General features: G+C 42.2%; 1 protein-coding gene across 6 annotated transcripts in view; it reads right to left on the bottom strand.

Moving 5' to 3' along the window:
- ZNF462 (zinc finger protein 462) overlaps window positions 1-12,291 on the bottom strand; it is a 149,213-nt gene that overhangs the window by 93,458 nt on the left and 43,464 nt on the right. The gene's annotated exons all lie outside the window — the stretch shown is intronic.

Raw genomic sequence — 12,291 nt, forward strand, 5'->3', positions numbered from 1 at the left:
GGAATCTTCTCAGAAGTAAAGAGACTGCCCATATAGAAGAAAGAGTAAACTTCAATCTTCATTAGCTGTTTTCATACGAGAACATCAATGTTTTATCACCAAATGGTAAAACAGTGTGGAACCTCAGAGTAGCAGTGGAAAAAGCTTTTACTGTACTTTTTATTCTTCTACTATCTTAACTGATATTAAGATACACCTCCTTCTTCCTTCCCTTTCTTACACAGTGTATTTTTTTTCTTTCATGAGCTAAATGGTTATTTGCTTTTTACTACCTACCAATTATAACCTAACAGCTTCTCCAATCTAATTAGGTCATAAAATATTTCTCATGAGATTCTCAACAACCGACTCTAGATGACAATCCAGTTTCTAGTTTCAAGTTGCACCTTGGTACCTCGATTCACACTAAGGCAACAGAAACACATGTGGTTTGGAAGAAGGGCTTCTAATGCAGGACCTTCTTTTTTTACACTTTTCTCCTTTACGAATGTAAAGTGCATACTTGGGCATAAAAAGCTGGGAAGCTGATTTCAAATAAGGCAAAACTTGCCCTGGCCACCTTTGCCCTGCTATTTACTGTGTGACTGAAAGATACACATAGCTTCCCATAAACTCAATGGAGACACTCACCATTAAGAAGTTAAAAATGTATTAGAAGGCATGCCCTTCCTATCTTCATGTATATCCTGAATTGAGATAGCCAGTTATTATCCTAATGACGGAGTTACTTCACTGAGCTCATGGCAGACTCTACAAAGCCACTGTAATCTAGAACCAGATGTCCAAGCACAAAAGCCACAAGCCAAACCTTTCACTACTGTGATCATATTTAGCACCTTCCTATACTTTTATTGTAAAAGATCAATTATTCCTGCAGGGGAAATAAAGTTGAGGAATCTGTCAATGTAGTGAAAGGAGCTATGACAGGAGGATTTTCTCTGAAAGAATGCTCCTGCTGATAGCCTGTGAAAATAACTCTGGCAAGTCCAGCTCTGGACAGCCTGAGCTCACAGGGCGAGAGGCACTTATTTACCTTCTCTCCTTTCACCCAGCAGATTCTCCTTTTTCAATAAACCCTGAACTGTGCAGCAGACTTCTTTTCAGCTAACTCAGCCTCCATGTTCCGGGCCACACCAGCTTTTTTCTATCTCAGCACCAACCCAAATTGTGTGGAAGAGGTTGCTATCAGCTCTGGATCAAATTACAGCCGACACGGACGCCCCATCCCACTTCTCCTTTTCGCACAGCCCATTAGACCTGAAAACAAATTTTTCCATAGTGCAGACGACTCCTGCATTTAGAACACTTCACAGCAAAAAGGCGGATCATCCAGGGTGCGCTCCCCATCCCCCCAGCTTAGTCCTTTCATCTCAGCCAAACAAGCCACAGCTCTGCTGAATGTGTTTATCACACTTTCAAGAGATAGGAGCTCCTGCGTCACTGAAGCTCTAAGTCTCACTAAGCTGCCCTAGTCCTCTGAGCTTTGGGAGCGGCCATTTTAGCTCAGAGATTCCCCTCCGAGCACAACATGGCTTCTCTGGGATGGATGCTGCCAGGCTGACAGGCAGAGGAAACAGGAGAGGAGCAGTCTGGGCCCCTCCTCTGCCCTCCTCCTCTCAACAAAGAAGGAACTGTTTTCACTCCTTCCCGAAAAAGCAGCACCTTTCTCCTCCTCACATGTCATTCACCAAAGATCTCCCGAAGGTTCTTTTATCCCATGATTGATGGGCTGGTATGTTCATCCCAGCACAGCCCTGGTTACTGCAGGACATTCCTGGACATGACCCTGTTCTGTAGCAGCCTTTGGGGGTGTGCTGGAGGTGGGGGGGGGAACCTCCAGAATGCCTTGGCTTCTTGGGAGTCGTCCTTCCACACACAGAAGACATACCATCCGACTCTGCTTGCCGGATTCCAAAGTCTAATGACCTTTGTTAATCACCAGCCAGTCTGTCTGCCTCAGCAGACCCTGCCAACAGGCACACCCTTCAACACAAAGGCTGTAGCTATTCCTTTTAAAAGAGGTTCTCTGAAAGCTCCATTGTGTAGCCGAGAGGAAAACAAAATCTCTTCCCTTCAAAACTTCAAGCCTTTAGAAATAATGTAACAGAAGGCTTTCTGCTATGTGTCTTCTGGAAAGTTTGAGCCTCATTCTCACTATATCCACCCAAAAAATGACAGTTCTGCCCAAGGAAAGCAGGACACCTTTGGCATTAAGTCATCCAGCCCGAGATGAAATTCATCTCTCCACACGGGTCTCTAATATCTTGGTGTCTTCCAAAGCTGTTAAGGATTCAGACTTCACTGGATGCAAACGCAAACCAACAGCCTTCTTGTTCTGCTACAAAGGAGATTAAAGGGTTAGGAGATCAGGAAAAAAAAAAAAAAGGCCCTGATTTGGAAAAAGAAGAGATGATGAAAGTGATTTCCTAATGGGTTCTAGCTTTAATGTTGTTGCAGACTCTACCTCAAAAATAGCGCAGAGCCTTAGAAGAGGTTAATCTCCAGGCTGCCAAGAGAACCAGCGTCAGGTACGGCTGAACGGCCTTCAATTTGATGTCCTGAAATGAGGATGTAGCCTCCTCTGAAAGGCATTTTGTCTTTGTGCACACATTGCTCCTGGAGACGCTGACAGAAGAAGAAAACAGAAATTGCCAGCATGGCCTCAACAATCAAAGACTCAGAGACTTGATGTTTTTATGAGACTGAGGACGGACACATGGGCAAGAAGCGAGAGGAGGAGGAGACGGAAGAGGGGAGGAGAGAGACAAAGAAAGCTGGACCTGAGGATGACCCATTCATCAACCCAAGGATGTTTTTGCAGCAGATGGTAATCCTCTGAGAAACCAACAACAAAGATGGGAACAAAGATGAGAAATACGCTCTTGCATATTTGACTGTTTCATCAACCGAGAAAGAACAGCAACCCTAAAAGGCTAAACCAGACACTGATAGCTACCAAATGATGATTTAAAGTTAACAGCCTTGGTCTCCTATCTACTTACTTTATTTAAAAATACCGCTGCGATAATGAGATTATTAGCAATATTTTTTTTCCCACTGACCAAATCAGCAAAATCAAAAGCAGAAGAGAAAGCTTCTGAACTAACTAGAAAGAAATGCTATTTCAAAAGGTTATGAGATCAATCTACAAATCAAACAAGCACCCCCCGTCCCCATCTCCTACTCCCAATGCAGTATCTCCAGACCATTCAAGGTCAAACAGGCATCAGAAGACTAGACTCTCAACACCATCCATGATGATGCCTTGGCAGGCAGATGAATATGGGTTTGTTCCCAAATAAGCTAACACCTAATGTGATTAGTCCTCCTAATGTGAAACCTCTAGACTATTCCAATTTTTCATGACTCCGCAGTGCTATTGATTACCACTGGTTGGTTTGTTCACTTTACATTTACAGGCTGGGTGTTTCAAGAGGTGGGGTTTTGTTGGAAAACCCAAAACCCAACTTTCATGTTGGACAAACTCTTGAAGACATTTTTAAAGAAAATCCAGCGATCTTGTGAAAGGTTGGGAATATACACTTGAGAACAGGGAAATGGAAAGAATGGCCACTGGCTGCTCTTTCTCAATCTTAAAAACAGGAACTGTCAACTTATTTACAAAACAAACTGACTCAAAGACATAGTAAATAAACTTATGGTTACCAAAAGGGAAAGGGGAGTGGGGGGAAGGATAAATTAGGAGTTTGAGATTAGCAGATTACTATATATGAAATTACAAGGTCCTACTGTACAGCACAGGGAAATATGTCCAATATCTTATAATAAACTCTAACAGAAAAGAATCTGAAAAGGAATATATTATATATGTATGTATAACTGAATCACTTTCTGTTTATCAGAAAGTAACACAACATTGTAAATCAACTATACTTCAATTTTTAAAAATCACCAATTTTAATTTCTACCATCTGCCCACCACGTTCTGTATTTAGAATTCCCAGGGGCCCATTATGCCTCTGTTTTCCTCCTGTGAAAGTGAAAGGTTACATTCCAGGGGTTCATCCTGTGTCCTCCCCACTCACTGCCCAGACCCAACAGGAGAAGGGAGGCACCCTGGCTTACTGGAGGGTGCTTCCACAATCCTGCCACCACCAACCTGCACCCGGGTCAGTCTGGGGAGCACTGTTCTCCAAGCTTGCATGGAGCATGAGTATTTTCAAGTCAAAATCCCAGCTGTCTCCAGGAAGTGTCCATGTGAAAACGTGCAGGCCTTGTCTGGACCTACACTGTTCCCTGACTGAAGGACTGCAGACCAGAAATAAAACCATGAAGCACTACAGCCACAGGGATTCAGGAACAACTAATTATATGCTTCAAAGCCTTTGAGAAATAGAACCAGAAACACCGTAAGATGCCTTTCCTTTGTCCACTCCAGAAACCCAGTTTCATTTATAAGACACTGAACTTCCCAGTTCTCCTGAATCAAAACTCTAAGAAAAGGCTCTAGTGAGCACCCATTGTCTTTGCTTTTACTTCCTCCTTTCTTATGAATGGAAAAACCAATCACCCAAGGCCAGGTAGTGGAATGCATAAACTTTGGAACTGTTCAGCTGGAAAGACAGAAAAATCAGAAACTTAAAAGATCATTCTACAATGCAAATGTATTTGAGATCAGAAACTGTTGTTATGATGAGGTCAAAGAGCTGCGGGATGTTTTGGGAGGTTAACACCTTTCATTTCAAGCCCCAGGAACGTGGTTTGGGAAGAAAGAAGACTTTTCATACTTAAGCTGAAGAATGAGGGGAAAAAAATCAGTAATCCACTTGTGAGTGTGGGTTGCTACCTTCAGCAACAAGGTGTGTTGTGTATCACTACTTATCATTTACTCTTGTCATCATCCAAGTGGCAGTGCTAATAATTTAAAAATCATTTAAAGCATCTTTCCAACCAGGACTGTTCCAAGAAATGGAGGTTAAAATCTCCTTTCAGGAAAAGGAACAGTAGTTATAGAATCATACTTACAAATGCAAATATAGAATATGTACACACACACACACACACACCAGTGCCCATGCATGCCCATGTACACACACATATATCATAGGGTGCTTGTTCTCTACACATACATATATACATGTGTGTGTGTGTGTGTGTGTGTGTGTGTGTGTGTGTGTATATATAAAATAACTTTATTGATTTAATTGAACTCAGACATGGGCATGTGCCCTCCAAATTTAACAGGAGTTCTGTTATAACACTTCCAAATAATTACCAATGACATACATAGTCTTTCTATGGTACAGTGATTTTAAAAAATAATAAGCCAGCAAAATAAACCAACAAAGAACTTTCAACAAGCTACCTCCATCAATCCCACATTTGGTACAACTATAGATCCTGGCTCACCATGTGGTGTCTTCAAATGTCCTATCCAATGTTTATACTGCTTGCTACATGATCTAAGCAGTTCTGTGTACTCTTGGCAATTCACCACACTAATGAAAGGTTTAACATATCAGGAAGGATAAATAATTAAGGAATTCAGAAGGGAGACACAGCTGTTCCTCAAAACCAAATTTTCAGAAGAGAAAGGATTAATTTGCAATCACATATGTAACCCTCAAGATGAGACAGAATTTAAATAGCAGCAGAGAAATACTAGGCGACCCTGAGTGCTGCCAATGCCCATGGATGGCCTGTTTCATGTGGTTGGGCTGGTGCATCTCCAGCACAGAGTCTGAAGCAGACAGTCTGCAGGTTAATAACCTCAGCCCCTTTCCCACCAAGGATGCTAGTCTTCAGGTTCTCTCTTATTTTAGCTTTGTTCTCCTGAATCAAGTTTTCAAGTTTTACAAAGCATGTTGGAGTAATATTTCGTAACAGATACCTTGGAGATCATTATTCAAATGAGATGATTTAATCCAAGTGACCCCCCCAAAAGTATCAGATATGTAAACAAGAAGCCATTCTGAATGATCTGTTATGAAAGCAGGTAGTGAGTGTCTAATACGGAAAGAGATAGTACATACCTTCTGGAGAATTCATGCATTCCTTTGCAATGATATAAGGCTAATTGAGGCCAACAGGCCAATAGGCAGCCTGCCAGCTCTCCTGTCCTTAAAAAAGGAAGCGTGTGATTTGAACAAGGAGATAAAAGAGGAGAGAAGGGACTAGAAAAGAAAGGGAGGAAGCAGGGTGGTATCTCAGGAGCTTTAGACTTCATTGTCTGTGAAGGGGAACCTGCAGTTCGCCAGATAAATCCTGTTCTGAGAAGCGTCTCAACAATATTCTCCTTGAGAAAAAAAACAAATGAAGACGCCTCCACATGCTAAAATTCTCAAAAGGCAACCATGACAAATGAGATCCCAGCTCATTTTGTTCTTCCAAATGACAGAAAGCTATTCTCTGGATTGAATGAATTCTCTGAAATGTCATGGGTCCATCTGGAAGTTCCTTGGAAACTCAGAAGCCATTCTTGTCTGAGCCTGGAGACCAAGAGAGACCTGATTTCTCTCCTCTAGAGCCAAACCTCGCCCCAATGGCGGAGACAGAGAATCGCGGTGTTCCTTCATAGACTCTTCAGCATGCTGGCTGCATTTCCACAGGCATTTTGCACACTACAAGGACTCTCATTATAAAAATTGTAAAATTAAAGGGAAGTTGCAGATACGCTGCTGGGTCTTCATTACAGAACTGATTAAGACGCAGAGTAAGCACAAGCTGCAGTCAAAGACATCTTCCACAACATGAAAGACCAAACCACGCTCTGAGTAGCTCCTCTGTGGGTTTGAAGGTCTCCGTGACCGCAGGCCTTGGGCTTGTCTTCAGGGCCAGATCTGTGCCTGGCCCAGGAAGTCTGGCCAACTCCACCAGGTCTAAATTCTACAGTTTCAGTGAGTGAAATGGAGAAGGAAATGGCAACCCATCCCAGTATTCTTGCTGGGAAAATTCCATGGACAGAGGAGCCTGGCGGGTTACAGTCCATGGGGTCACAAAGACAGGACTGAGAGATGAGCACACACAGAGTCAAAGAATCCAGAAACCATTTGAACAACTTACCTTGCTCCCTATTACCTTTGGAGAAACCCAAAACAAAATGAAAGGATCTACGGCTTTTGGAAGTACAAGGAAGTATAAGGAAGAACCTCTTGTCTTTGAGGAAAAGCCCACAAAAATTGCAGTTTAATCCCTGCAAGACTTGTTCATGGCTTTGTGCTCATGGTTCGGTCAGAAAATTCAGAGAAGTCACTTCCTTTAAATGAGAATTGCCCCAAGTCTGCCTCTATCTGTGGTACACAGAGCCCTGACTCAGGCAATGCAATGACCTTTCCAGTCTTTCTTATATTTGACAAAATATAATCACACCATAGTTCCTGATCTAACTACCCTGTCAGAATGAAAGCCCTAAGCAGATTGCTTTCTAGAAAGGTAAACAGTGGCTGGGCTTGTATGAATCGTGAATTATGAACACTCTGAAGTCCTCCTATTCATGAAGATTGTGACTTTTTTTTTTCTCCTCTTGGTCTCCACCTCAATCAGAAGTCATTAGAAGGTTGTCTTCCCTCTTATTAAACTAACCAACTAGCCCATTCAGATCCACTGGTTCTCCCATCCCTATTCCAGGAAAATAGGAAAAACACACTATGTGTTTATGTATGGAATTGGCAGATACCCAAGAATTAGGAATATTTTTTTTTTTAATGATAGCTAAGGGATTTAAATAGATGGGGAAACAATGGAAACAGTGAGACACTTTTATATTTTGGGGCTCCAAAATCACTGCAGATGGTGACTGTAGCCATGAAATTAAAAGACACTTACTCCATGGAAGGAAAGCTATGATCAACCTAGATAGCATATTAAAAAGCAGAGACATTACTTTACCAACAAAGGTCCGTCTACTCAAGGCTATGGTTTTTCCAGTAGCCATGTATGGATGTTAGAGTTAGGACTATAAAGAAAGCTGAGTACCAAAGAGTTGATGCTTTTGAACTGTGGTGTTGCAAAAATCTCTTGAGAGTGCCTTGAACTGAAAGGAGATCCAACCAGTCTATCCTAAAGGAAATCAGTCCTGAATATTCATTGGAAGGACTGATGCTGAACCTGAAACTCTAATACTTTGGCCACCTGATGTGAAGAACTGACTCATTTGAAAATACCCTGATGCTGGGAAAGACTGAAGGTGGGAGGAGAAGGGGACAACAGAGGATGAGATGGTTGGATGGCATCACCAACTCAATGGACATGAGTTTGAGTAAACTCCAGGAGTTGGTGATGGACAGGGAAGCCTGGTGTGCTGCAGTCCATGGGGTTGCAGAGTCGGACACAACTAAGCAACTGAACTGAACTGAAGGAATTTCTTTTCTCTTGTAATCTTCAATCTACTCTCAGCAAGTAAGTTTACTTGCTGCACCTCAAGAACTTCTAAGCAGAAAGTTAAGACATTTGTCTGCCAACACAACAGAATTTTCTTTTTTATCACCATGTTAAAACACTACAGTGGCTCAGGTACTTGACCAAGCCCCACATTCCATAAATCCTTAATGATAATCTCACTTTGCCCAACAAACTTTTCAGCTTATTCACTATTGAGTTGCTCAAAAAAAAAAAAAAAAAAAAAAATGACAAGGATACAGAAATGCCTCTCCAACAAGTAAAAGAATTTGTTCTCAGCAGGTGTGACAACCTCTCCTGCCACCTTCACCTTGAACAAGTCTTTGGAAGCCTTTACCTGGACTATTTCTCTGAATGAAGAGATTAGATTATGATAGTCAACCTTTTTGTACAATGGGAGGGTCTTATAAAATTTTCTTCTCACAGTTTGAAAGGTTTTTTTCTGATTTAACTCATCCTTCACTTTTTATTATGCTCAGAGACAAATAAATGCCCTGTTTTATATGGCTGACTCCTCATGCAGTTCTGGGCTCAAAGTTGCTATCGTTCAAGGAGCTTCCTCACAACTCCATCTGCCTAGCCTGCTCTCCCTACTCCCATGAAACTGAGTCCCCATCCACAACTCTGACCCTACTCACATCCTCTCTACCATGGTATGCCGCCTTGTTAAGTTGCTTCACTGTTGCTATGACACCCATGGGGTCTCCCTTTTCAAGAACATAGGCATCCTGAGACCAGGCCCACATCTGTCTATTCACATGGGTATTTTCAGCACTGGAGATAATTCACACCACGGGTATGTCGGCAAATGTGTTGAATGAATGAACAAATGAATGAATGAATCAGACCTTATGAATGACTGGATTCCAACTGAACGTAAAAAGAATTGTCATGAGAGTTAGATTCTTCTACTATCCTATGCTGTCATAGAGCAGTGGTTCCAAGAAGGGTCAATCTTGCCCCCACAGACTCCAGCCCAGGAATATTTCAAGACATTTTTGGTTCTCACAACTGGTTGAGGAGGTGGTGTTACTGGCATCTAATGGGGAAAAACCAGGGACGTTGCTAAACATCCTACAATGTGCAGGAGAAACCCCATAAGAAAGAATGATCAGGTCCAAAATGACAAGAATGGGGAGGCTGGAAACCCTGTCACAAGTGGTCTCGAGGTATTTTCAGTTTCTGAATGGAAGCCACCTGGCTTCATAAGCCTTTCATGTGGTCCTGGCTGAGGAAACGCTGGACTAGATAATCAACAAGCTCAAAGATTCTATGATTCTATGATTCAAAATGATCTTAAAAGCCTTCCTGTCCTATGATATCATGAGTTTTTTAGTTTTATTTTTTTGATTTGGGCATTTTACATAAATGTTTCAAGAAAAATCCAACATTAAGGCATGTTACTGGTCCATCTTTCTCTAGTGATAAGCCCCTTGCACTGCTGATGACCCTATGGGCTTTGTGGGTAAGGGCTTAACATCATTAAAAATTGTCAAGTCTTACAGTTAGCATATGGCCTCCAACTAAAATTTCTATGAAAAATATCATGCACACTTTCTCTTCTCCAACATAAAAAAAAATCTTCTCTCAAAGTGATGGGGCCCCAGGATAATCAAAATCACTCTTCAAAGGACGAGTACTGTGTTCCTTCTGGTTCTTATATCCTCAGGGTCCAGCATAGATCTGGCCTTCCCTGACAAGACCTGTGGGATGAATGCATGTATGCATGCCTGCATTCCAGGAGAATATTAAACCAGTGGTACCAACACAAACTAAACATTTAGGAACCTAAGCAATTCCAGAAAGGTTCCATGACCAGAAAAGCAAAATAAAAATTAGCACCATATATGATCCTGCCCCTTGTCAACTAATAAAGTTCATGAAGCCACATCACAGGGCTTGGCTGACTACTGAGATGGCAAGAATTCTGAGTTCCCACTTGTCCGTGATATGTGAAGTGGCCATCTTACCTTTCCTCACTATGTGAAGGGAAAGGGACTTCCCTGGTTGTCCAATGCAGGGGACACAGGTTCTATCCCTGGTTTGGAAAGATTCCACATGCCTTAGGGCAGCTAAGCCCATGTGCTCACACTCTAGAGCCTCTGCTCTGCAACGAGAGGCCACTGCAACGAGAAGCCTGCACCCCACAACTAGAGAGTAGCCCCCACTCACCGCAACTAGAGAAAGCCCGCATGCAGCAACGAAGACCCAGCGCAGCCAAATAAGGAAATAAAAAGGATCGAAAGGGAGAAGATACTCTGGTGACACCATTCCACCACATATTTCTAACACTCCTCAGCTCCCCTGAACGGATGTGACACTTGGAATCATCACCTGGGCCTTCACTAGACTGTCTGGTTGCCTATACTCCACCAAAAAAAAAGCCTTTCAATTCTTGTTTGCAAAGATTCTGGAAACCCGGAGGAATGATTCTCCCCTGTAGCTCAAAACTGTATAAACCTTTTCAGTAGAGGGAACTATCGTGTTGGTCAAAACAATCATTCAGGATTTTTCTGTAAGGTGGTACAGAAAAATCCGAATGAAGTTTTTGGCCAACCCAATATAACAACATTAGACAGAAGCAGAGTTTTCTCAAGCTCTTCCCTGGTGGCTTAGAGGGTAAAGAGTCTGCCTACAATGCAGGAGACCCAGGTTTGATCCCTGGTTCAGGAAGATCCCCTGGGAGGAAGGAAATGACAACCCACTCCAGTATTCTTGCCTGGATAATTTAATGAACAGTGGAGCCTGGTGGGCTATAGTCCCATCGGGTCCCAAAGACCTGGACATGACTGAGTAGACTAACACTTTCAAGTTTTCTCTCCTTGGCTTCCATAAAAATGTTGAAACAATAAATCATGAGAGGGACCATTTAGTCCAACATGGCCCAATATTTTCATTTTTCAGATTGTGAAACTGAAGGTCTCAGGAAAATTAGTCTGCCCATTGTTTCTGGAACATATTCTCTGGAGCAGGGGGGAAAAAAATCTGTTGAATTCCATAATTTGGGAAAGGAAATCAGCAGTGAAAACGCTCTATAAATGTTATTCAGTTCATTAATAGTTATTCACACTTGAAGTCCATGCTCCATATATTCTCACTAACAGGAGTGTTTCTTCACTGAGGAGGCAGATTCCAGCATAACCCCCAGTGTCTCCTCCACTCTGAATTCTGTACTCAGGAGCTTAACTGAAAAGGTGCAAAATCCACCGTCTGCAGTTTGACTGTTCAAAGATCTTCTTAGGCATGCAAGCAGTGTGCCCCTGCTTTGGAAACACATTTGGAAGACTGAAAGTTGCTGACAAAGGTATACACAGAAGGACGAGAGCTATAACACTGAATTATCTTCCCTCAGAATCCAACCTCGTGGAATCAGAACAAGGTTATGTAGTAGCTTTATGCCCGCCAAATCTACCCCATGAGGAACATTGCCTTATTTCTTATGGAAAATGTGCTCTGCCAACAAAGCCGCTGAAGAGGCTGGCTGAATGAGTCTTAGGGGTATCTGGAAATATCAGGGTCAGTTCATTTAAACAAAGGGGAAGAGTAGTCAGTCCTCCAAACGCCTGGCAGGAAAGCTTTCTCCTTGTGGCACAACTAGTAAGTGGCTGAGACCAGTAATTCCAAAATATTGGTGAAGCCATCACTTCAAATTACGTATCATGTCCTAGAACCAACCACAACTTAGAATATTTCACCATGTTTACTATACTATATACATATATTAAGTATATATATATATATATTTATCTATATTCCGAATAGATCTCTCTATTCATTTGTTGGATATGAAAGCCTAAATGTGGACTTCCCTGCTGGCTCAGTGGTAAAGAATCTGCCTGCCAATGCAGGAGACACAGATTTGATCTCTGATCCAGTAAGATCCCACATGCCACTGAACAACTAAGCCCAGAAGCCACAACTACAGAAGCCCAT

This window comes from Odocoileus virginianus, chromosome 31, assembly GCF_023699985.2.
Source record: "Odocoileus virginianus isolate 20LAN1187 ecotype Illinois chromosome 31, Ovbor_1.2, whole genome shotgun sequence".
In the NCBI taxonomy this organism is placed as follows: Eukaryota; Metazoa; Chordata; class Mammalia; order Artiodactyla; family Cervidae; genus Odocoileus; species Odocoileus virginianus.